Below are 26,758 nucleotides of genomic sequence, written 5' to 3'. Positions count from 1 at the left end.
CTCTAATTCATTCTTTAAAGAGCAACAGAAGATCAGAAATATTTTTCCTTTGTTCAAAATGAGAATTCAGATCTAGCCTTTTGGATTTTGGATGGGATAATAAATTGCTAGTACATGAATAGTTTTTTTAAAAAAACAACAACAGAAACTCACCAACTCCTGTAATTATGCAGTTCTACACCAGCACTTCCACATGAACCCAGAATAAAAATCTATACTCTACAGATCATTTTTTAAATAAGATAAAACTGTATTTGTTCTTGAAAGGCAATATGAATATTTGTTGTGCAAATCTTCAAATAAACCTTCTTTTTCCACATTATGGTAATTTCTTTTCCACATTTTTTATTTAAACTTTTCCAGCTTAGACATTCCACCTTGTCTGACAGAAGAGACTCCAGGGAATTTATAAAAATTTAATTGCAAGCATAAGAATATAAAGTAATCATACTGCAAAAGTTCAGATTGAATAAGATTTCCAAGCATTTCTCAAGCCTTGATGCTTAGGAAAGACACAATCACAGAATGATGGAACATGCATTTTGCATATAGAATAGTCTAGATTCATACAAGTATCAGATAGCAGGCAATGTGAAAGAAGTCTGCCCGAGACTCAGGAAAGCCACTGCCAGTCAATGTAGACAATACAGTGGTACCTCGGGTTAAGTACTTAATTCGTTCCAGAGATCTGTTCTTAACCTGAAACTGTTCTTAACCTGAAGCACCACTTTAGCTAATGGGGCCTCCTGCTGCCGCCGTGCCGCCAGAGCATGATTTCTGTTCTTATCCTGAAGCAAAGTTCTTAACCCGAGGTAATATTTCTGGGTTAGCGGAGTCTGTAACCTGAAGCGTATGTAACCTGAAGTGCATGTAACCCAAGGTACCACTGTACTACATTAGATAGCCAACTATTTTGGCTGGTATAAGGCACTTTCCTATGTACCTAGATTCCTAAGAACTGGTTAGCCTCTTTAGTTTGCCTTAGATATTTCTGAACCCCATCAAATTTTTAAATAAAGGTGCCACATATTGAGTGCTGTTTGGTCTTTCCAGTTTGATTTTTTTTTTACTTCTTAAGGAACCACCCGTATTTTCCTTTCCTGATGAGCCCCTATTATGCACAATCACATTCTATGTGAATGGTCCTGTTTTCTCTGCCATACTAGTCAACATAGACCACCCACTTCATTATTTGAATGAACAGTGTACCTTGTCACTTGGAGGGCATGGGTATAACTGATAAATTCCTAAAATACATATATTCCATAACAGCAGTACAGAAAAAACCTTAACTACGAGCAGGAAATTCTATGGTACAATCAAGTTGTTATGGCAACTAGAACAGTCAGAGAAAAGGACATAGAACATGCATAGTTGTAATCCTGCCAACAACATAATCCTGTTATTAAAATTCATTAAAGGACTGACATTCATACCACTGATCTTTAAAAAAATGTTAAAGTGACATCACAGCTAGCATCTCAACTAGTGATGGCAAATCCTCCCCCAAGTTTAATTCAGAATGGCCTTGACTAATCTACATTATTTTTCCAAAACTCAGAATCCAGTGTTTTGGAGCCCATTCTGAAGTTTAGACTCTGCCCTTCTCCCAAAGATGTAAACGATGGAACCTAAACTACTAGCCATGGTGGTAATGTGCTACCACCATTGCTGGGTTCAGTTATGTCTCTTAATACCAGCTCCTGGAAATCACAAGTGGAGGGAGGGCTGATACGCTCATGTCCTGCTTGAGGGTTCCCCATAAGCACCTGCTTCTTCACAGTAAGAACAGCATGCTGGATCCAACCACCAAAAGACCCTGAGACTTGTCCAACCACCCACTTTTCTTCCCTTGAAACTTACTAAGCAATCTCAAGCAAAAATTCTGCAAGGCCTACATTACTCTTTAGTATCTAGAACACTGAAATAGCAGCACCACAGTGCCAGGAAACCTGAGACATGCCACTTCCAGACCACTAGAAAGCTTAAGAACAATTGTCAAGCACAATGGTATATACACACCCAGAGCTCCATGTGGCTTGTTGCCATCACCAACTAGGTTTTAGGGGTTAGAAGGGCAGGGATGGTGGTAGGCAGTCCTGGTTCCACGGTGAACTCATAATCATAATTTATACCCCGCCCATCTGGCTGGGTTTCCCCAGCCACTCACATTATGAGTCACGCCTAACATTTCATTCAGTTTCTGCTTGGCTTGCATTGGCATAAGGATTTCTTAAGTTCACCTTTAGGAGCTTTCCAATTTCAAATGTTGGCAATACAGTGGTACCTTGGGTTACAGACACTTCAGGTTACAGACGCTTCAGGTTACAAACTCCGCTAACCTAGAAATAGTACCTCGGGTTAAGAACTTTGCTTCAGGATGAGAACAGAAATAATGTGCCAGCAGCGCAGCAGGCCCCATTAGCTAAAGTGGTACCTCAGGTTAAGAACAGTTTCAGGTTAAGAACGGACCTCCGGAACAAATTAAGTTCTTAACCCGAGGTACCACTGTATCACTAATCCAAATTCCTGAACTTCATTTTTTTCAGCAGTTTATAGTACATGGTATATATGGAATCTGGTTACAAAATAAAAGCTAATTTTATCTACCTCCTTTTCAGAAGCTCCTGGCTCCTCAAAGCCACAAAGGTGTAGTTTGCCAATATGGTGGTGGGAAGCTAGATTCAGCCAGTGGGCCAGATTCTTACCATCCCACGTGGGTTAACTTTGACAAGTAGGCAGAGCCACACGCCCACCAATCACCTGACACCATTATGACATCAGGTGCCAACTTCAAAGGGGCTCACGGCAACTGCCAATCAGCTGAATAAAATCTGATTGCAGGGAGTTTGAATTCAAACCACAAAAGGACAAAGGGGGGCAGGTCACTAACAGCACCTAGCAGCTGAACTACAGAGTTCCCAATGGAGAACTCCCTTACGCAGTCTCTCAGTGAGGCCTGCTCCCAGCAGCCATCAGTGAGCCCTGCTTGCAAAGGAATAATTAGGAGTTCACTTTTAGCTGCTGGTGGTACTTTTGGAGTAGCATCCTTTGCAATTGCACACCCAACACCTGACATCCCATATTCTAAAAGCAGCGTATGAAAGATGTGTGCACACCTTCTCACCCAGTCAACTGCCATCTAGAAGATAAGAGAGCTACCTGGAGGTCTCTTTTATGACAGTCTGACTCTGCTCCAGCCCAAATACTGTAAAATCCCTCACTCATGAGGAAAGAGCAGCGGAGTAGTGTCAGTGTACCCTTGTCTGCAAGCTGCAGAGGAAGATATGGCGCTCCACTACACATTTGAAGTTGCCTGCAGCTAAATGTATTTGGTTGGTGGGTTCTAAATAGTTCCACTTCGCAAGTTACATTAACTATACAATCAGAAGTAACAAGAAACCCTTAGAAGGATGGTGGCCCTTCATAATTGAATCGGCTGTAGGGGAATTACATTTTTATATTTTTTTACTTAATGTATGTCGCTATTGCTACTTCTCCAGTCTGTTTTGCTTTACTCTATGCTTCTTTCCATTTTGCAAAGCAAAGTTCTTGTTCACTATTATCACAGATTATTCTTCCAATTTTAAAAAGAGGTATGGATGCTTCAAATACAAAATTATATTATAATTTTTTTTAAGGAATGCTTGATTTTTTCACAAAAGAACCAAGCTTAAACAATCTTACCTTAATGTCTAATTAAAAATAAAACAAAAGTATTGTGCTAAAAAGGATACATACATCTTTACAAACATTTACTGATTCTCTTTAGACACAACTAATATAATGTGCAAGAGACTAAAGTGACTGATCAAATTACAGCTTTAAAGACAGATTTAATTTAGTTGAATGATAATCACATATTCAGTTCACAGAGTAGAACTATTCCAACTGAAATAATGAATAATTACCATACAGAAGCAATACCCCCCCCCCAAAAAAACACCACAGAACAAAGACTAACAAAAAAAGCGAGAAGCTTCTTCTATTCATTTTAGCTGCAACTATTCACAAAGACAAAAGAACTAAAACATTTTATTCAAGCAGCAATGAATCTCAACAAAATATATATCATACAGAAACATGCCACCTGCCCCATTCGGCATCCCTTCATGTCACATCAAAATTTAAAATACACTATCTGTTACAAACACAACAAAAATTACTGGTAACTCATAATTATAATACCATTTTCAGGATATATTTTTAAGGTGCGTCGGAAAAAGGAAAAAATTAAAATGACTTCTACAACTTTCCTGTTTCCTTTTTTTTGAAATTCATTCCAATAATTTTTTTTTTCAATCATAAGCCCAAACTTTACTATGCATTTTAAGTCACAAAATCAATTTTTCTGGTGCCAAGAACACTTGCCCCTTGAAGACTGGCCTCTAAGTGATGCCAGCAACTGAATCTCCTAAATAGACCCTTCTGTGTAAGGTCTATGCGCAAGACACAGCCTTCTGCCAGCTTCAAGAGAAGGTAATTTAGGAAGTTAGTAGTGGAAACTGTTGTGTGGCTCATTCCAACTAATCTCAGCCTAACTTACCTCACAGGGTTGTTGTGGGGATAAAACGAGAGGGGAGAAAAAGTGTATGTCGCCACCATGATCTACTTTAAGGAAAGATGAAATAGAAATCAAATAAATAAATAAATAAATAAAATATTTGCTTTCCTGACAGTTCTTTCACTCAGCCATATGAAAGGCACAGTTCAGCCATCAGAAAAGGGCAGGTTCAGGTTAGGCAGAACATGTGTTCGAGTCACCCCACAGAAACAAGTAAACTTGGTTCTTAAGTACTGGCAGTCTTAAAGAACCAAATACATTTCCTAGCTCTGAATGTTTTCTTAAGTTTTCTTAATCATGTTTCCTCCATGATTTCCCCAAGATCAGTGTGTGTGTGTGTGTGTGTGTGTGTGTGTGTGCATACACACACCTCTGCAGATATCTGCAGGGTGTTTGCCAAAATAACCCAGTCTTCACATGGGTTTATTTTCATGAGGGTACACAATTAAACACAGGCGAAACACACATTGCCTACTCTGGCTCCAAGTTTCTACCTTTGATTATGACTCCTGAAACCTATCAACTGGAAAGATGCAGGACAGAGTTAAATCAACAGTGATCATTAACTATGAACTAACCAACCAAAGGAGATGAGCTGGTTAAAATACAGCACTGCAACAAAATGATGAATTACTTATAAACACCAGGGATATGATAACCCTTATATTTTCGTTGTTTTTCTCACCTCTTCCCAAGCAATGATTTTCCCTATTCATAGTGTGCGAGAGGAAAGATTAATAAAATAAAGTGTCTCATACATTTTTTAAAATGATATAACTAGTCTTTTAATAGGGATGCTCAAACCTAACTTTGAAGTAATTTGTCTCTAATATACACACACACACACACACACACATATATATGTATATATATATATATACACATACACACACACGAATAAAAAAACACAGGGGCGTTTTATGCATGCATTAAGCAGGAAGGGCTCAACACATGCTAACCTCAAAAGAGCACTATTCACGTGGTAGTAAAATGGCAATGTCTCATTTTAAAATTAAACCAAACAAGTATTCATGGGCTAGAAATCTATTTCAATAGGGGGGGGGGGGAGAGAGAGAGAGACTGAAATGACATATTTACTTGACAATCCCAAGCATCAATAACAAAAATCAGTGGATTAACTTCCAATTAAACATGGTTAAGGATCTTTTTTAAGGTACATATTCTGAAATAAACCAATTACTTCATTTTTAAAAAAATCTATTTTAAACGCATATTTTCAGTAGCTCCTCTTCTCAGATCCACTTTAATACCTGCTAGCTACAAAAAAAGTCAGACGAATAAAAATGACACTCCAATACTTGCATTAAAATCACTGTCCATTTCACTAATAATAGGAGGTTTTCTGGTGTGGCAAGCCATTCAAACAGGGCGGACCTATCAAACCTTATTGCATCATTTGATTTTTCTTCCTACCAATAGACATTGCTGTCCATCAGAAGAAATAATTAGTGTATTATGTATGGAAACGTCATCCTATCAGTTCAGTGCCTGACTTGAATAGCTCATATAAGCAACTCATTGATGCCATGCATGCTCACTGTCTTCAGATATGACACAACACTACACCCTTTGGGAGTTTCTCCCCTGTTCGCAAGCAGCATTTCACATCTGTGTTTGACAGAAGGAGAGAAGAGCAGACTGTTCAACAGCCACTACCAAAAGCAGGCTATGCAGGTGAAAAGTTAAGGCAAAACCTGGAGTCCAGTTACCCTGCCCTTCAACACAACGTACAGCACTGACATATACTGGATTTTCTGGAACAGAGAAGTTTTCAGTATTGGAATTCACATGACAAAAGCAAATGGGATTTACTGAGTGCTGAAGCCTTCAATTAACGTTTGATAAATAATGAAAATCTGAATTAACCAGAATTGATGTGTTTGCCTCTATTGTTTGAGAAGATGCAAAGTCCATCACTCTTTTTCTTAGCCTCTTAAGAATTTAAAGTACTATTTAGAGAGCGAACCCAAGGATTTGGAATAACTGGGAGTAAACTGGAAGCAAGCAGCAACAAAATGAAGCAGCACCAGCAAATGAGACAGACACAGTAGAGAAAAAGAAATGTGAAAGCTAGTGTGCAGAATGCATTTCTAATACAGAAAGCTTCCTACCTGGAGAGTGTATCTCAGTATTTGGAGACACAGAATCCAGAATCTGTCTTCAGTCATCTGCTAGGTAAGTTTTTATTTTTTTAATTAAGAAATCTAGCTTTTCCTGTAAGAAGATTGCTCTGATTTTGTGCCTACAGTATCAGTGAATTTCAGTTGTGTTTTCATTCACACCAAGGCTGAATTTTAAACCTTTAAAGGTATATTGTCCTGGACTGTACAAATAACTGCTTTTATGTGTTATATTTCCCAAATTACCTTATTAAACTCTTCCCACTTGATTTGCCTATAATTGTTTGCCAAGATTCAAATTGCTCTCAATTGCTGTTTATCTGAAAGCTGGGAAATGTAGAAATAACAGCCAAATCTTTAAAACCACACCACAGTTACTATTTACAAAGTAATATTTACTGCACTTCAATATTTAATGAAAGCTATTAAAGCAAAGATTTTAACACAATGGCAACATCAAATTTTAAAGGCATAATTTATTACAGTCAAACCCATGCTTAAAATACACCAAGAAAAGAGACCAAAAGTGTCAATTATAGTTAGCTGTGAAACTATAGTAACTGATGTAAAAGCACTGTGTTAAAAAATGAAGGCTTAGCATACAGTTTAAATGCAAGTTGAGGATAAGAGTTCAGCAGCATTGCAAATGAGGTCTGAGCATATGCATTTTAATTCAAATTAGAATATAAAATGATCAAACCAGAAGAGGTGGATAGTGAAAGAGCACTGCTTAAATGGATTTATGTGGTGCATTGCACATCACTTCGTGATTTAAATCTAGAACACAGATACTAGAATTCATTAGTTCAAAGACTAGGGCTGTTAGCCTACAATGGTTCTTGGTGAAGGTGTATATGATGACAAGTCTCCACGATCTTCATCTCTTCAAAAGCTGCTCAGTAAAACATTTGACACCTACTTAATGCAAATATAAATCAATAAAAATACACTCTCTCTTAATTTTAAAGGAAACCCATTATATATTTTAATTATACGGCCTGTCTCTACTTCTTCTCTTTTATTTGTTTCTTTGCAAGAATCAAATTTATTCTGATCTCTTTTCTTCACATTTCTCACATACTCAAAGACTTAGAGAGATTTTTAGTAGCTCGCAATGCAAACTTGACAGCTAACCTGAGGAGGAATGCCCAGATTGGGAGGGAGCTCTTGTACCATCAGGTGCCGAAGATTCTACCAAAATGCTGAGCTTGAGTCACTTTTAGGGGTTAATCCTCTTTATATTCTTACTAGCACTTCCTCTGTAACTATGAAATCCCTTCTGTCGACCTCTGTTACTCCTATAATAACAGAGAGAAGTTTCTAGTTTGCATTCCTGTTCCAGATTTTTAACAAAGATCTGCGTTTGAAGGACACAATGTTTTTGCTTGCCTACTGTACTTTCAGGTGTTTATTTTAAGAGTTCTCCTCGGTACAACTAACATTCTCTATCGCCCAGGGTTCCGTGGCAGCAGAAAAAACAGAGCTGATGCCAATGTGAGACAATCATTTACAAATCTGGGGCTCTTAATACAATGGTGAAAGTGAACATGAGAAGCTGCCTTACACTGTAGTTGGATCTTGCGGTCTATATAGCTCAGTACTCCCTACACTGACTTGCAGGAGCTCTCCGGGCTTTTGTATTTCCACACTCAACCTGGAGATGCTAGGGAACTTAAGATCTTCTGCATGCAAAACATGTGATGGACCACTGAAATATAGCCCTGCAGCAAAGCTTCCTGCAGTTTGCTCAATTATGACCAGCAAATTACTGTGGAAATGATTTTCAGAATGCTATGAAACACAATGTCCTGCACCTGTTCACCATTGCAAACTTCGGACAGGGCTAGAAACCTAACCTAAATGCAAAGAAAAAGGTAAAAAGTTGCTATTTGCCAAAGGTGTAAAACAACTGCTTGATGGTAGATAGCATTAAATATGCAGTGTTAAAAGGACTGATAACCTAACTATCACATTCAGTTTGTAAAATAACAAAACTACAAACACATTTACAAAAGCAACTTGAAAAAGTTACAAAAAAAACTTCTTTCTAAAATCCTATGCATTGTAAACTTCTATATTTTAAAATAAGAACACATTAAGTTAAAAGAAGGCTCTAAAAACTAAACAGCAGGCAACCAATAATGGGAAGGGTGTTTTTATAAAACGGCTTTACTCTTAAATTTAGGATACTCAAGTGCTAAATGCTGTCACTTGAGGACCAATAAATATCATGTAATGCACATCGCTAAGGGCTTGTTTATATTACCACCTAACAGATCCGATACACTAACCAACGTTCATGTCGGGTGGAATTAATAAATGGGTGTAGGGAAGAGACACCAGGAAAAACAAAAAATATGCTAATTAAGTGCAATCATAATACAAATCTGTATGTTTTTAAGCAGTACAATTTGAAGAATATTCAACTTCTAATGCTACCTATACCAATTCCCAGATGCTTCTGGTATAAGACCAGGAATGGGAAACCTATGACCCCTCAGATGTTGCCAGACTACCACAGCTACCAGCCCACATGGTCAATGGTCAGGGATGATGGAACTGTAGAGCAGCAGCATCTTGAAGGGTCACAGGTTTCCCATCCTTGGAGTAAGCAGTGTGGGGCACCTGTTTCATGGCAAATTCAATGACGTACTAACCTGTGACTAAATCAAAGTATAGACAAAGTTTTAAATAATGTTATCATCGAGGCATGACACATAATGACCTAATTTAAACTGGCATCAAGATTCATTTTAATATGAATGTGAAACAGTGTCCAAACTGAAAGCATTTCAAAAGTACTTCACTTTTAATGGGTCCTTTGACTATATAATCAAAAGGTAAAAAAATAGCTTGCTGGCTCCTTGGAAAAAGCTAATTCAAAGAATAGTTAACTGATCATTAGCTCAGCATTAACTGATCACTAGCTCAAGACAATTAGCTCAGCAAGTGGCGGAATTAGGAATGGCGTTCAAAGGTTTTTGCTTTCCATTTTCAGTCTAATACTACACTAAATATGACTGCTTATATATTACCATCTAATTATAAATCAAATATAAACAGACTTTTCCTGCTTTGTTTAACCTAAGTTCCTTATTGTTTCTGAAACACTTCATGGTTCAGGACCCTCCAATCTATTTCTGCTGCAAGGCATTAATATACTGACTATTACCCCCGGCAGCAAGTGATTTGCCACCACAGGCAATTGAACATAAATTTCTCCATTATTATATTCAAAATTTCTAATCAATTTTCTTAACATCTATAATGCTTCATGTTGGTGCAGCTAAAATGTTTCAAAAATGGAAGGAAATCTGGGTGTGGAAGGAAGAGTTTAGGAAAGGAAATGGTTCTATGAAAAAGGAGAATTCATTACACTGAAAGAGGGGTGGGGAGTGGGAGCAGATTTAAGAAAGAACAGTGGCTTGAAGAAACTAGAACAAGACAAATTAAACCCTCAAAACTGGCCAAAAGCATCCTAGAATTAGATCTTCTGCACATCATCTAACACTCTTGGTATCCAAGGTGGAAAAATTTTTTAGAGCTTCTCCTAGGTACCATCTACTTTCTGGAGCTCTGGTGATCTAGAGAGAAGTAACACTGAAGAATTCAAAGTGGAGAAGAACTTTTCTCAAAGATGTGGATAAATAAGGCAACCACAACAGCCTCTGAATTGACACTGGCAGGAAACTGGTCCTTTGCTATGTATACATTTTGCCAACAATTGTAAAATAAGTCCCCTTCTAAAAAGGTGTGGTTTCTTTCCTCATAAATATATTACAATGGGGATTTTTTTTTAAGATAAATTTAGTTTTTCTTTTAGAAAAGGACATGGTGGGTTGAATCCAGCAGGAGTGTCCCCTGAGAAGAATTTTGTCCGGAGGTTGCTCCCACTGGTAGAAGGGAGGAGTAAACTTTTGTTGACTCTCCCCTCCAACTGTGCTCTTTGAAAATTTGCTCCTGACAGTAGGAATACCCTCCAAAGCTGATTTTCAGAGTGCATAGGCTGCTGTAAGGAAAGGGGGCATTGGCAAAAGTCACCTTCCCTCCACATTGGATCCCAATGCCTTATCAAACACCTTCTGGGCATGGAAGGAGCATTTCTATTCACTGGATGTGAAGTCTGGATCCAATCAACCCTTTTTCTTTAGCTATCTGGTAATCCACTGAAATGAAATGTATACAATAGATAAATAGCTGTTTCTCACCCACAGTACAAAGTGTAAAACAAGTTAAGCCTTATTATTGGATGTGGTGAGTGTTAAGACCCTTAAAATGATCAATATTAATACAGTGGTATCTCGGGTTAAGTACTTAATTCATTCCGGAGGTCTCTTCTTAACCTGAAACTGTTCTTAACCTGAAGCACCACTTTAGCTAATGGGGCCTCCCGCTGCCACCGCGCCGCCAGAGCACGATTTCTGTTCTCATCCTGAAGCAAAGTTCTTAACCCAAGGTAATATTTCTGGGTTAGTGGAGTCTATAACCTGAAGCGTATGTAACCTGAAGTGTGTGTAACCTGAGGTACCACTGTAGTCTTATAGAGAAATGACAGAAATAATTTGCATTTGTCTGTCTCGAGAGACAATGGAGTGTGCCTCTGGGTGTGAAGTCAAATCACTATGTTAGCAGCACCAAAGTGACCTTCCCAGGGCAAAAGCCAGCCTGATCAGTGTATATGGTGGTCCTCCCATGCTCAGCCTCGCTGATGTGGTCCAGAGGAAAGCAGAGCAATACGTTTGGCACCAACTTGGTTGCAGGTTTCCTTCTCCTAGATGGGCTACCTTCTTAGATTAGGCTACCAACTTGGTTTCAGGTTTACTTCTCCTAGATGGGCTACCTTCTTAGATTAGGCTACCAACTTGGTTGCAGGTTTCCTTCTCCTAGATGGGCTACCTTCTTAGATTGATGAGTCTCATCTGCCCTGCCCCTACAACACATACAAAAACAGCCTTCTTGACCGTTGGACCCCCTATTAGTCTTCTCTGCTCAATCCACCAGAGCCTGTCTTTGTATGTAGGCGAGAAGTAGAGTAAACTTACTGAAAGTAAGTCATGAGCATGATGATATCATGAAGGAAACAGTGGGTCTACTTGAGTAAAAGTTACCCATAATGTCTTGTTACTATGGTCCAGCAACTTATACATAAATGGGAACTTAATGGACAGTGAACTTTACTCCTTAAAAGATGTCATGAACACCTGAGCGCAAAATTGCATTCTTAAGTTCATGTCACTTCTGTTTTGAACTGGCAATGCTTTACTCTTTTAACAATAAGATTAATCAGAGCATAGGTGCTTAACTTGCACACGGTTCCAGAACTGAGGACCATTTGGTTTCCAATTGGAAACTGAATCCAATAATCCATACATCCAAGGATCCTAAGCCTACAGCAATTATGCAAATGAAGAACCATAGTTCTGTAGTCTCTGTCCAGATGTATCAGTCCTGATAGAGCACATCCATTCTCCTTACACCAGATGGTCTTAAACAGTTCACTAAGCTTAAGTTATTTTTCATCTATATCTGTGCAAAATCTTGTCTGAAAGAGAACACTGAAACCTGTCAGCCTATAAATATAATTCGATAATACCATTCATTCCACTCTCCTCCTACCTAGAAACTATAGCAGGGTTTTTTTTAGTTAAAGATCAATACATAGCAAAGAAATGGATAAATCAGTTCTCTCCCCCATTCTTTTGTTTAGTTCTAAGTTTGCCATCTGTCAACATTTTTGCTGTTTTTCAAATTTGAAGTGAACTGCATGTCATAAGAAAAAAACTTGTCATTAAAAATTTACAGTGAACTTATGTTTGCATTAAAATCAGTAAACACATCTGCTGACAATTAATATGAAACGGTACTGCAAAATGCATTTGTATTAAAATATTTTAAGGTTGTTGTAAGAATGACATGATAATCTGTCATCAGTGGGGGGAAAGACAGGGAAAATAGCCTGCTCCTTAAACAGAACAACATTTCTCTTACTAACACTTTCAGTTGATTAATCCTTGGATCACTGTTTGCTAGCTACAAAGTCTGTTTATCAAAGCCAGAGTCAGCTGTTCACCACTTGTAAGCTTGTGCCATATTCATTTGTTTGATCACGTTATTTAAACAATTTTACTGTTTGCCTAGTGATGGATTCACACAAGTATTTTCCCCAATAGGATGATTCCTACCCTGATGAAACTCAGGTTACATGTGTGTGTATTTCCCACTAGTGTTAATATTTCACTTCAAAACCATATGGAACAACCATCTGGCCTTGTGATAAGCCATACACAAGATCAAGATTTCTATATCATTAAATGGTTTTGAAAACTGTAACATGTCTCCTTGTCAGGTCAGTCATATATAATTGCATAGCACAGTGCTGTCTACAATTTCTTCTTTGTACTGCAGCAAGCATAGCAAAGCTAAATGAGTGGGGATTAGATCAGTTGATGAGCAGGGATTAAATGCTGCTGCCTTGGCTCCACAATCCTGTTCCCTGCTGAGAACAAGACACAATGCAGGATGAAACCCTGTCCTCCTGTCTATTAGCTAACGACGCCAGTGATGTTGACTGATGAGCAGGCAGACATGGTTTGGGGAAAATGTCCTCATGGACCCCCTTGCAGGCCAAGACTGGCCCACAGGCCAGAGGTTCTCCACCCCTAGTCTAATCCCAACAGGGCTCTTCTTATATTCACATCCATATATACTCCTTTTAGGACTAAACTAAGGACATTTTTTAAAAAGCTGTCAATGAATTCTACATACCTATATGCATAGAGGGATGTTTACACACATACCATTGTTAAAGTGTAATCAAGAAAAAGAATAAGAACAAATTTATAATCAATTAGAAAGACAGCTCCAATCAGCAGTTGTGGATACAATGTAGCCTTTGACATGCAGGAGCAATGTAGGAGGCAGTCTACCCTATCTGGGTCCCTCCTGAAGTACTGGACCACAGTTCCCATCAGCTCCAGCCAGCATGGCCAAATGGCCAGGGTTGGTGGGAATTTTAATGCAAAATATTTGGAAGGAACCAAGAAATGGTTCCTGGCACAAAAATTAGCACCCCTGTATAAAAAAAAAGTACCCAGTTACTTCCATGTTATGAAAGCAAACATGGGACACTAATCAAAACAAGATGCAAGATGAAAGTCTGCACAAGCTATTTGTGAAAAGATTTAGACATAAATTTAGACATAAATTAGCAGATGCTGACCCATACTCTATAAAGTAGTAAAACAATTTATAATGGTCTTCTTTAAAATTTCTATTTTACCCCCTTATTTGGTAAGCTTACTATTTCAAAAGAGGATAACTCTTGAGTTCATTATTTTTCTATAAATAAGCATAACTTTTCCTTAAATTGAAGAAATAGGCTTCAAAACTGCTACAGATAAATTCTTGGTACGGCCTAAATTTCTAAACACTTTTCTTAAGTCATACTGGAAAAATTTACATTTGCTGTGCATCACTGCATACAACTTTACAGTCCCTCCAGCAAAAGAAAAATGAAGTTGTACCTGCAAAGATTTTAAGTGCACAAGTTTAGGAACAAGCAGTACCAAAATCTAGTAAATGGTTCCTGCATTATTAAAAGCATGAAGAACAAATATGGAAACAAACATTAAACTAAGCAAAAAGATGAAACATGAACACTGTTTTGCACTCCCGACTTTCTTGAGCTGTGGGAACTTAAAATATAAGGTGATTCATTATTTAATTTCTAAACAACTTAATATATTTAAAAAATTGTCTAAGTGGTGTACACAACAGTAAACTTAAACAAAATATTACAAAATACACAGTTACATATAAAAAGTTACATTAATAGAAACATCAATTCATTTTCCGACACACTCTCCCAATCAGCTTCCAGGTTCTCTTCACCCAGGGTCCAAACAAACTCTCAGCTCACCCACAAAAGTATCACAATGAGAAGAGGACATCACCCTCATCTCTGACTCTAGACTTGCTTTTTATGGGCAGGCCCAAGGTGGATGGTACTCCCTCAGGCTGCCCAGAGCTGTGTCCCATTCAGCTGCACTCTCCACACCGGGCTTCCTCAAACTCGGCCCTCCAGATGTTTTGAGACTACAATTCCCATCATCCCTGACCACTGGTCCTGCTAGCTAGGGATCATGGGAGTTGTAGGCCAAATAAATCTAGAGGGTCAAGTTTGAAGAAGCCTGCTCCACACCCAGTTCCAGATGCAGCAGGTTTGTTGAGTTTCCCAGGGGGTCCAAACGATGGGAAGAGTCCCCCCTCCACTCACAGCTCTTTGTAACTGGAGTCCGTCAGGGCCCTGCTCACTCATGTGAGGTGGGAAAAGGCCCGCAAGGCAGGGAGCAGGTCTTCCAGGACTCACAGCCAAGGTGATTCTGCAGGATTGGGCCAATAACACACCTAGTCCAGTGCTCTTGATGTCAGTATCGTCAAGGAGCATAAGCAGACTTTTCATTCAAGTGGATTGAACTATGTCAGCACTGCAAAGTGTACCTAAGTTTGGAATAATTATGACTAGGGGTGTGAACTGAAAACAAGTTCTGGTTTTGGTTCTGCTTTGGATAGCAAGTTGATTCAGTTCAAACAGCTTTGAAGGAAGCAGAGCCTCACTTAGGAAAACATGAAGCTTTATGTCTCCCTGCTGAATATCTTGGTGGAAATGACTGGGAGAAACAGGGAGTGGGCATTTGGATGAACTGAACATTACTAGCACAGTTATCCTGTGTCAAAAATGTATAAATTCCACCAGTGTTCAGTAGTACATATTACTGCTAAGACATCATAGAGCAGCCTGAACTTGACTGCAGTCAACCAGCATTGTCTCAACAACATCTGGAAGCCCAATGGTTCCCCACCCCTGGCTTAAGTTATAAAGTACTTAAGATAGAAACTATTTTTTTCTTTAGCACAATGAAGCTTGTAATGTGATTTATAAGACTCTGATAAACGAAATGTGCACATTATACTGTTACAGGTGAATGCTATCATGTTATTTTTAGAACAGTTAATTTTCCATCACATTGATGCTTCAATTTTCAGTGTTGATTGTTTGATTGTTCTATACTCTGAGGTCTCTGCATCTTTCCACTTTTCCCATCTCTTGTCATATTCAGAAATGAACGATGAAAAGCAAAAGAGTTACACTGATGAAGAGGAGGTTGGAAAAATAAAATAGTGAAGAAACAGAACAGATAAATAATATGGGGTCTGGTATGAATGAGAAAAGAATGTGGGTGGAAAAGTGAACCAAGTGTCCATGGATGGACCTTACAGAAAGCTTTTGTTTAGTTTTTGCTCAGTCACACTTGCTTTGGCAACAGCAGGCAATCACAAACTGTTCAGCACAACTTCATGCATGCTGAACAGTTTGTCAGATCTGTGCTTTTAATTGTACAAAGAACAATTTCTTCTGCACAATCTCTATTACGTTCAATAAACAATAAAAAATTCCTTCTTCGTGTACACAAGGCCAAACCACTTATATTCCGCTCTAGTTAACACTGTTGGCATACAAGGAGAAAAAAAATCTAAAACCAGATATAATGTAAGGTTTTATGACTTTTAATTTTCCTCACAGAATTATGATTAAATTTTAAATGTATTTTTCTTGCTACTCATTTTTATTAATTTCTAACAGCTTCATAAATGTATGGATTTCTAGACCACTCCCTTCCACATAAAATGTATGTTCAGCGCAAATCTATACATATCCTATAGTTACCCAGGAAAATTCACATTGCTTCCAAGCATCTTCCAGCCTGGTCTAAGAGGTTGACTGACCCCTCCACACCTTAACTAAAATCCAACCACGTCTGTCCCACAGTTGGATGATCAGACTCATCCCTCACCCTACAGTCCCCTGCACCACCCACTATTACTCTGGAGCAGATTTGGAAGGGATGCAGGGATAGAAAGGTGTAGAGTTTGTAAACAGGAGGGTGAATAGAGCCTCAACAGAACCTAGTGATGCAACAGAAATGCAGGACACTATACTGAAATTCCAACAAGTTCAATGTGGTTTTATATAAGGACAGCAGTGTTTATATAGCACTAGGAGATATCACTTTCAAAATCCAGTCATCCACCCATAATATACCCTGCATAAAAACTTGCTCTTATGATGCAGAAAATCCTGGCAAAAGCCCATATAAGATGGAGTAAAATTCTTCACATTCAGCATGTGCCACCCTAACAACACTCAGGAAGCAACGTTATATGGATATGCACATCTGAACATACCATTTTAGGGTTAACTTTCCTTCCATTCCCTTTTGAAGGTGACTGGGCTTTGTGCAGGTATTCTGATTTCTTAAATACAATGGGGGATAAATCTACACAGTAGCAGCCATCCCTTTGTCGCTGCTCTTTAAGCAGAACAGCCACTTTCTGACAAGAGCAAAAAAGAGAAACTTTTGAGGAATATATGCTTCCAGTGCTGTTGTTCTGAAGTTCAAATAAACTAAGATTGCTAAGTTCAAAAATAGGTTGCAAATATGGTATTTACCTGCATGCAAGTCATACTGAAATCTCTGGAGTTTGGGGTCATGCTATTTTAAACAGAACTATTTAGAGCGCAGGTGAAACATTCAAAATAGCCAAATCATCAATAATAGAAGGACTGGATGAGGAATGAAAAGAATAAAAGGTTTTGTTCAACTCTTAGCAACAGCTCAAAAACCTGCCAGATCAGTAGAAACTGCACTGTGACTTACAATGTATTGTCCTATCAATTTCATTAGGACCTCTGCTTGACCCACAGGTTAGAGCTACTGCCTGTAGTGAACAGCACAGAAAGAAGCAAAGCAAATATTGTTACCATTTTGGTGTTTGCATCTGACATTTGTGTTGTTTTTAACTTTGGTACATCATCTTTCAATCCTATCACCAAACAAAATAGAAATGAAACAAAGGATGAACTCTTTCTGGCAATGAGACCTGTCATACTTGCCATGTTGTTGCTTGTCTTGACTCTAGGTAGCTGGCAGCAGAGGAAGGATGAAAAATGAGGCCAAAGAAAGTGAACAGAGAAAGGGATAGGTGACTGCTCTCTGACAAATTATTTGCATGTCTTGCTTTTTGTTTTTGTTTTTATCTACATTATCTATTTCACAATCTTCCTGTTGTAGGTGAATGTTCATTGCCTCCTTATCATAAGCATCCCCACAGGGAAGGCAGCCTGAACCTGCTCCTCCTTTTTCTGCCACTAAGAGCAGGCATGCCTAACATAGTAAGATCTCCTAGGATTGCAAGAATCTCTTGGGGCTGTTGTACACCCAGCCCTATTAGTGATAGAATGGTTTTCTGGCTCTAGTCCACCTAGCTTGTGATGCTCCTTCCTTCTCCCCAGCAGTTCTGTTCAAGTTTATGCAACATGGCTGATGCACCACTACATCAGCCTAATTTGGACTGCAAGTCCAGCCTGTTATGGCATGCTCAAACTTCAAGTGACACTTTAGTACCTACTAGGACGGCAGCCCCATAATGCATGTCTCCTGGGACCATTATATCCCATAGCTCCCTGCTGGGGAGTGGAATTTCCTCAATATACAATCTTTAGCTAAAGGGGTTGTCCCCAGATACATCCTTTCAGCTAACAATAAGAAGCTGGCTGTGTATCTTGCATGGGCCTTCCTGGTTATACAGTTGTGGCCACCCATCAGGTGTATGAGTAGAACCACTGTAGTGTGAAGCTGCACAGTATGTTGAATATGAGAAGTGAGCGGATATTTCTGGTAAAGTCAGCATATGGCTCCAGGAAATCATTAATGGCAGCATGACTACAGATAGATTTAATATTCTGCTTATAAAGGGTAGTCTGACTGTACTTTGGTCTTTACCCTCACCGACTTCCTTTCAAAAGACAGATGGTGAAATAATGTCTCAATGATGCATCCAATTTATCAAAAAGTCATATGAGAAACTGAGGCTGTAATCTTATACCCGCTTACCTGGAAATAAGTCCAACTGAACTCAGACTTACTATATGTATGGGACTGCAGTATAAGTAAATGAGATTAATAGGAATACGCCGCACAGCATACCATTTTCAAATAAATGCATCCTTCAAAGAGATACATTTCTTGGTAGGAAATCCAGAATGCAGTATTTCTTAAGTTGAGTTCAGTACATTTGTGCTGAAGTGTATTCCAAGAGCTATGCAGTATAGAGTCAGGTTTTTTTTATTTGTAATAAATGGTAGAAATCACTGTTAAAAAAAATTCAAGGCTCTCCTCAGAAAGGCGGAAGGCTTTTGGAAGGCTCTCTAAGAAAGAAGGAAAGCAGAACAGAGAGGGGGCTGGTTTTGTTTGACTGACTCATTTTCAACCTTTACTGGGAGGTGAATCAGATGACCTTCCCTTGACAATATACACTCAACGCTGTGGCTCATGAAAAGGGTGGTATTTCTGGAACTGCTGTAGACAATTCAGATTGGGAAAGTGATAAGGTCTATTCTTTATTTTCAAGGTCTTGAATGAAAACAGAGTGAGTGAAAGTGAGGCATACATGCTTCCGTTGATCAGTGTAGTGTCCTTCAGATGTAAGAAGCAGATGTAAAGCAGATGTAGAAGATGCTTTTCCCCCCACGAAGGGAACCTAGATGCAACCACTTGAGTGAGGCTGACTGTGTGCCTCTTTCTTGCAGAATTGGCTCTCATGCAACAGTTTCCGTAGCTGAAGGGTGTTAAAAATTTCCTCTTGTAAGTGTTAGAATTAAATGTTAAGATTTCTTGGGAGGAGAACACAACCAATGTAGGTGCAAGAACAACCAAACAATGCAATAAGGAATTATTTGAATAAAGACATAATTGTAGGAAAGATTATAGATTATGAGTCACTAATGAGAGGTCATAAGTAATGCTATAAATAGATGCGTTTTTGTTCTATTTTGACGTGCTGATAAAACTAAATTGGCATAAAGCTGAGTGTAATTGGAAGTTAACAGCACAATCTTAACAAAAGAGGAAATGGACTTTATTTTGGTAATATGGTAATTCTAATGAAAAGAGAAAGAAGTCAGAATTACACCCCTTAAGGTAAAGGTTAAAGACCTCTGGAAGGTTAAGTGCTCATCTTCCCTTTCAGGCCAAGAGAGCCAGCGTTTGTCCACAGACATTTTTCCAGGTCATGTGGCCAGCATGACTAAACCGCTTGCATGATGAAAGCCAGAGCACACAGAAACACCGTTTACTTTCCCGCTGCAGAGGTACCTATTTATCTACTTGCACTAGTATGCTTTCAAACTGCTAGGTTGGCAGGAGCTGGGACAAAGCGACGGGAGCTCACCCCACCTAGCGAATTCAAACTGCTGACCTTACGATCAGCAAGCTCAAGAGGCTCGGTGGTTTAGACCACAGTGCCATCCGTGTCCCCACACCCCTCAAGACCAGTATCCTAGCTCCAGAAAAGGCTAAGCTTCCCATAAACGTATTTTTAGACCACTGTGTTGACCTGGCCCTAATCCTGAATACATATGAGCATGGGACAACTTTCAAATCTAACAATGCATCAGCTGGCACATTTCTTCTGCTTTGCCTTCTGATCATCTAAATGCATTGCTGCAACTATTGATAACAAATACTTACTTTGAAACAGTTTTAGATGAAGCCCTCAGAATTCTAACACAAAAATCACTTCATGACAAAGGCAGGATCACATTCATCTATTCCACAGGTTGTTACATTGATCATTCCTGCTGTATCTCCTCCACTAACACATTGAGAAAACTAATATATTCATCTATTCACAGCCGACACAAGTTTTCCACAAAACACAAATAAAAGAATTTTACAATTTTGTATCTTGCTGTAGAAGTTAGACAGTTTAATCCCTAGCATTTTTACTCAACAATTGATGTCATTCAGAGAAAGAAAATGGCCTGATCTATTAAAATAAATGATAAAGATGTATATGATTTTGAATTGCACAACTTTATTCTCCCACCACAGAAATAAAATTAAGCTGGCAGTTTAAATTTCTGACATTTCCTGTTTTTAGCACTTCAAAATGTATAAAAAAGGGACAGCTTGTTCGATAAGGGTGAAAAAAAATCTAATGTTGGAAACTTTTAGAAAGGAAATGTTGAACAGATGGAAATCCAGCCTACAATGTTGCCAATTTCTGCAATTTTATTATAAGATTTTGCTATCCTGGTATATATTTAAAGGGACCTGATTAATTTCTTTCTATTTTCATATAACAAAGTTTCTTTCATACAACTGTGGTAATCATAGTCACCATTTTGCAGCTCACATTATTTGCCATCTAACATCACAATAAATCTCTATGAGCCATCATTTTCTTATCAACCTTTTCTAATTTGCAAGGGAATAGCTGTGTTATTCTTGTAGCAGAAACAACAAAGAGCTTTGTGACACCTTAAAGACTATCAAATAAGGTGCTAAAAGATTCTCTCTTGTTTTGACTGCTTTTCTTTACGTACTCCCACCAGCCAAGATGGTGCCAAACATATTGCTCTGCTTTCCTTTGGATTGCATCAGTGAGGCTGGGGGAGGGGCTTGTCCTCTGGCCACTCCAGGACTTACATGTACACTGCCTGGGCTTCCACCACAGGAAGGTCTTTCTTCCTTAAAACAAATGCCATTATTGCAAGATGCTAGAGATAATTAACTTTATGGAATTTTTAGCCACACTGCCTACAGAAGGTCACTGGGTATCTGGGCTCCACTAGGTAAAGGTGAAATAAATTCTTAAGAAGTAAGTGCAGCTCCCATCAATTTTGTGGACTGGCCAAGCCCAAACAATTGGAATCACATATATTGAGTAAAACAAAAGAACACCTAAATTTCTAGATTATTAGGGAAGGAGGCAGCAAGAGAGGGACACATATGACACAGTGGTGCAGTCCATGCTAGAGTGAGGCCCCAATGACCCTATGCAGACAGTACAAATTTACCCTTAAGGTGAATACCAATTGTACCATTTCCCATTGCCTGCTTAAAGTCATTGGGTTGGGACATGCCAAAGCTATCCCAACTAGGGCAGGTCTGAAGCGCAACAAACTAGACTTACTGTGGGAGGATCTGCTGAAGGATCCTTCAGCCAAAGATTGCCTCAACCGAGGCAAAAAGATCCATTTTATAGTTCCTTGTAAACGTACTGGGAGAAGCCCAGGGGGCTGCCCTGGATACTTCTGCACGGGTGGATTAGCAGAAAGAGCCACTGAGGCAGCCACTGCTCTAGTTGAATGTGCCGTAAGGTTGAATGGTGCAGGAAGTATCTGTGCTTCATAAGCCATAGCTATGCAGGTGTACAGTGGTACCTCGGGTTACCAACTTAATTCGTTCTAGAGGTCCATTCTTAACCCAAAACTGTTCATAACCTGAGGTGCGCTTTCACTAATGGGGCCTCCTGCTTCCGCCGTGCCACTAGCACACGATTTCTGTTCTCACCATGGAGCAAAGTTCTCAACCCGAGGTACTACTTCCGGGTTAGAAGAGTTTGTAACCTGAAGCGTTTGTAACCCGAAGCGTTTCTAACCTGAGGTACCACTGTAAATCCATCTGCACAAAGTGTGCCCATCTGATAATGTCCTTTGTTCTACATATGTAGATCTTAGGGGGTCCTTGCTATATCCAGAGTGCCACGCCTCCAAGCAGTGGCGTTGCAACCCCTGCCAGTGCCTGGGGTTGACCAAAGGTGTTGAGGTTTTTTTAGGAAATGAAAGTTGTTGAGTTGGGCAGGCAAGCAGAGGAAGAGACATAGGGTCGCAGAGAGACTGTGACGACAATCCTGTGGATCGTGATAGACCTGGTCTAAAGAAAATCCCAAGGCTGCAGAATGCAAGAACTGTGGAGGCAACTCCCTCCCTTAGAAACAGTCCTTCAGATAAGGAAAGGCTGTTTTTGGAGATTTTGTCTCCCAGGTCCTAGTCCAATGCTCTAACTACTGCACCAAATTGGCTCTCTAATAAAAGTCCATAAAGTGCCTTGTGCAAACACTATGTTCATGCTGCAGAAGAAAAGAATGTAACTGCCATACCAAAAAGGTGGAAATGCTCAAAACTACTGCTGGCATAGAAAAATCATATGTAAAGAATCCCAAAGTTTTTAGCAGGAAGTCGCAACACATTTCATCAGTCTAGGGCTAGAACCACGTTTTCACACTTAAATGATGACACAAGCTCTAGAATTCTTTTTCAACTTCTAGATTCTGCATTAGATCTCATACTGTGCTAAAATGAGCAGGTAGATGCATAGACTTTGTACAAGATGCTAATTCTATTCCCTATCCAAATGGAAGTATGGTGCTCTCAGTTCTTCCCTTTTCCCATAATGAAAAGAGCCAAAAACCTTCTTCTTTACTCTCATTTAAAGCACCAAAATAAAGTTATTTTATGGAGATTGCAATCCTCTGTTTCTTTTTATATAAAATTGTTGCCACTTGGGGCATTTATGTAGAATTACTAAACAGTAGGACCATATTTTGATCATTGTTCTAAGCTCAGCATTTCTCCATATAATATCTATAATCAGGTTTATTTTATAAACAATTTCAAAAGCCTTATTTTGTTTATAGCCACAAAGTAGAAGGCTGCTTTAAAAAGACAAAACTTCCCAGTTCTGAGAGATGCTGGTTATTCTTCAATCTCATGCACTGGTCTAATTTGAATGTTGAAAATTGCACAAACATGTTGTTGGTTGTTGTTGCTGTTTTTTAAAAAAAGGTTATTTTTAAATGCGTAAAATATTTTTAAAGAATATAACGCATAGGACTTTTCTTCATCTGTTTCACAAGTAATGTAGTACAAAACAAAAATACAAACATGCATTCCTGAAATTAAGAGAAAACTCCAAATATTTTTGAGAATTGTGGAAAACCTTTCCTCCTTGTGTGGAAATTAATTCTGCAACATTGCCCTGGTCAACTTGAGACTGGTTTAATTGCAGTTTGCTATCCTGGGAATGCTATCTCTTGTATTTTCTCTCAAGATATCCACCAGGACAGGAGAATGGTATCCAATCCTATTCTAAACAGGCATTTTGATTCTTTTGTGACTTTACTCCATGTTACAACTGTTAGTGCTGGTACACAACCTAAAAATTAAATACTATAGTGGTGAAAAACTAAACCTGTACCCTACTGAACAAGACTGTACTGTGGAATTCATATTCAGGTCCTGAGAATATAAGCATTCAAGAACTTTTGAAATTATTGTTCTAAAACAAACAGGGTCAGTGGCTTTCTCAGTGTCAAGACACTGAGGCACACATTTTGTCAAAGCAAGAACTGGGGCCTTTTCAAGATTCATGCGATAAGAACTCCAACTACAAAATGAATCTCACAATTTCACATTGTCAGCAGAACATTCAAGTCTTTAGTGGGGACAGGTAGCAAGGAACAACAGAGAGGGTTTAAGTCGGGGGCAAGAAACTAGACTGCCAGTCCCTCTTCTCAAACATAAAACTCCATCATTATTTTGTGGCTGCTATTTTCAGAAGTGCTCTGTCTTCCCTGCTGCTCTTCCATAGAGCTCATGAAGCATGTGACATAAAGTTTCTTGGGTTCAAAACAAGATTTTTTTCCCCCAGCAGAAAATTGCCAAACCTGATGCTACAGTTCCTTCTATTTCTGCCTTATGACTTCTTAATGAAGGGGAAATTGTTTCTCATTACTGTCTTTCACTAGATTGTGCTGAGTACAGCCATAGACCATAGCCATTATGAATATTCATCTCAAATCCTTACCCACCCACAAAGTGTGAAAATTATTGGTCTTTTATATTTTTCAAAAATGTTCGTAATATGCCAGAAGGCTATCCGAAGCTAACTTGGACTTAACTAAAAGAATTACAGTGGTGACTAGCTGTCCTTGGGGAATGAAACATTTATATTCATAAGATACAAAAGAGCACATTATGTAATATTGCGTATATCACATGTAAAGATTGCAGAGGGCACATTGCCATTAAAAAACAGAAAGAAAAAAAATGATCATATTCCACTTAAAACAAAGTACTTGTCTTTAAGTCAGCTGAGCTCAATTGATTATGGTGAACCTACACAAGCTCAAATGAGCGGTGGACCAAAGCGAAAAATCTATTTTTGGATACTTTAGACAGACAGATCAATAAGTGACCAAGGGCAATTCTTCAAACACAGTGAAAGTCTTCTAGTCCAGTCAAGTTATGCCATTACTTCCACTTCTTTTGTTTCTTCTGCTTGAACAGATTTTAGTATTTTCAAGATTCATTCCCAAAGGCTCTACACGAGACCTGAATTTCACCTCTGCTGCATCAGCACTTAGTTAATAGAGAGAAAAAGGTAGGTTTTATATATACTTCAACATGCTGTCCAAAAACCAACTAGCACTAAAGGCAAACCTTGGCTACTGTTCATGCTTAAGGAAAAGAGAGCTTAAACATGAACCCAGGTTCTGACAACACAATGCTGTGCTGAAGGAGCAATGCAGGTCCAAGTTCCTCTCTGGGGGTGACCATATTTATGCGGCCCTGATAAGCCATAGTTCGGCTTACTATGTTGTTCAACCAAGCCACCCTGCACCAAGTAATAAAGCATGCAGATCTAAATCAATACAATACATTAATCTATTCAAGCAGGGAGGCATCTCAAGTTGCATGCAGTCAGCCCAATCTAAATTTCATATTGCCTTATGATATATGCTTTTCTTTGTACATGTGATAAAAAAAGTGGAAGTTTATAAAGCTGTCATCAGCATTGAGTACAAGATTCTGAAACATCTTTGAGTGTACTAAAGTCCTTTCTCAAAACCTTTAAAAACTGCGAGAAAAGTTTTCAAATTATGAGATCAACTTCAGCTCTCCTCACCTCTACTGTTTCTGGACATGTTTGGTTCAAACCTCTGCGAAATGCTTCCATATTGTCTTCCCCACTCAAGCACCTCCTTAATAGATCTTGATCATGTACTACTGTATTTTTCGCCCCATAGGACGCACTTTTTCCCCTCCAAAAATGAAGGGGAAATCTGGGTGCGTCCTATGGGGCGAATGCAGGCTTTCACTGAAGCTTGGAGAGTGAGAGGGGTCGGTGCGCACCAACCCCTCTCGCTCTCCAGGCTTCAGGAAGACATCCGCAGCCTAGGCAGCCCTGCGGGAGTTCCTGCAGGGTGTCTAGGCTGCGGATAGCAGCCTGCTTCCTGGAGCGCCGGGCGCACTGAAAGCAGAGCGCCCGGCGCCCCGAAAGCAGTGCACCCGGCGCCCCGAAAGCAGTGCACCCGGCGCCTCGGGAACACATCCACAGTCTAGGCAGCCCCGCGGGAATTCCCGCATGGCTCCCCGGGCTGCGGATAGCAGCCTGCCACCTGGCGCGTGAAGCGCCCTGAAGCAGAGCGCCCCACGCGCCGGGCAGACATCGGCCAGCCCCACAAGCTCGGGGGACAGCAAGGAGGCGCAGCGCCACCATCCCGCTTTTCCCCGACCAGGTTTTGGGGGAGAAATAAAGGAAAACATTTTTTCCTTTATTCCCCCCCCCCCCAAAAAAAACCTAGGTGCGTCCTATGGGACGGAGCGTCCTATGGGATGAAAAATACGGTATTTCTAAACCCTCCCTTGTTTCTCACAGCCTGCTGCTTCTGATGCCCCTTGCCTGTTGCTTTTCTGGTCCTTACAGACCTTCTCTTAAGCCTTGCCTCCTCTGCCTCTATGCATAACCAATGGCAGTTAAAAGACTGTTAGGATCAGAGCAGCTCAGTGTTCTGAGGGGTCGGGCTTGATCAGAATAAGAGATATGCACATAGAACCTCCTACTCCACATAATAGGTCTGGGATCTGCTACAACTTATAGGGATCACTTGTGGACAAGAAAAAATAATGCCCCAAGTATTAGTCATGAAACATAGTATTTATTCTTATTAGAATATTTAGTGCTTCTTTGTGCTTCTTTGAAAGACAACTCCTCTGTGTGGAAAGGTTCCATGGCAGTTTGAATCCCACTGCCTTATCACATTTCACTGTGGCCTGGAACTAATGCACAGAATAGCAGGAAATATCTACTACTCTTAGGGTGCCAGTAATCCTGACATGGATGCATCACTGCCAAGCATTTTATTA

At 39.4% G+C, this 26,758-nt stretch overlaps 2 protein-coding genes across 4 annotated transcripts in view; one reads left to right on the top strand and one right to left on the bottom strand.

The window, feature by feature from the left end:
* AVEN (apoptosis and caspase activation inhibitor) overlaps positions 1-26,758 on the bottom strand; it is a 99,708-nt gene that overhangs the window by 45,097 nt on the left and 27,853 nt on the right. The gene's annotated exons all lie outside the window — the stretch shown is intronic.
* The window catches only part of CHRM5 (cholinergic receptor muscarinic 5), a 58,400-nt gene continuing 37,456 nt past the window's right edge, over positions 5,815-26,758 (top strand). Inside the window, exon 1 of one of the 2 annotated variants that reach the window (XR_014513748.1) lies at positions 5,815-6,760. The gene's annotated coding sequence lies outside the window, so the exon portion shown is untranslated. The remainder of the gene's footprint in view (positions 6,761-26,758) is intronic. The other variant, XM_083450547.1, reaches the window with a different exon arrangement.

This window comes from Podarcis tiliguerta (assembly GCF_965153285.1).
Source record: "Podarcis tiliguerta genome assembly, chromosome: 1".
NCBI classification, from domain to species: domain Eukaryota; kingdom Metazoa; phylum Chordata; class Lepidosauria; order Squamata; family Lacertidae; genus Podarcis; species Podarcis tiliguerta.
The sequence above is the reverse complement of the archived record's forward strand: the minus strand, read 5'-3'. Positions and strand labels throughout refer to the sequence as shown.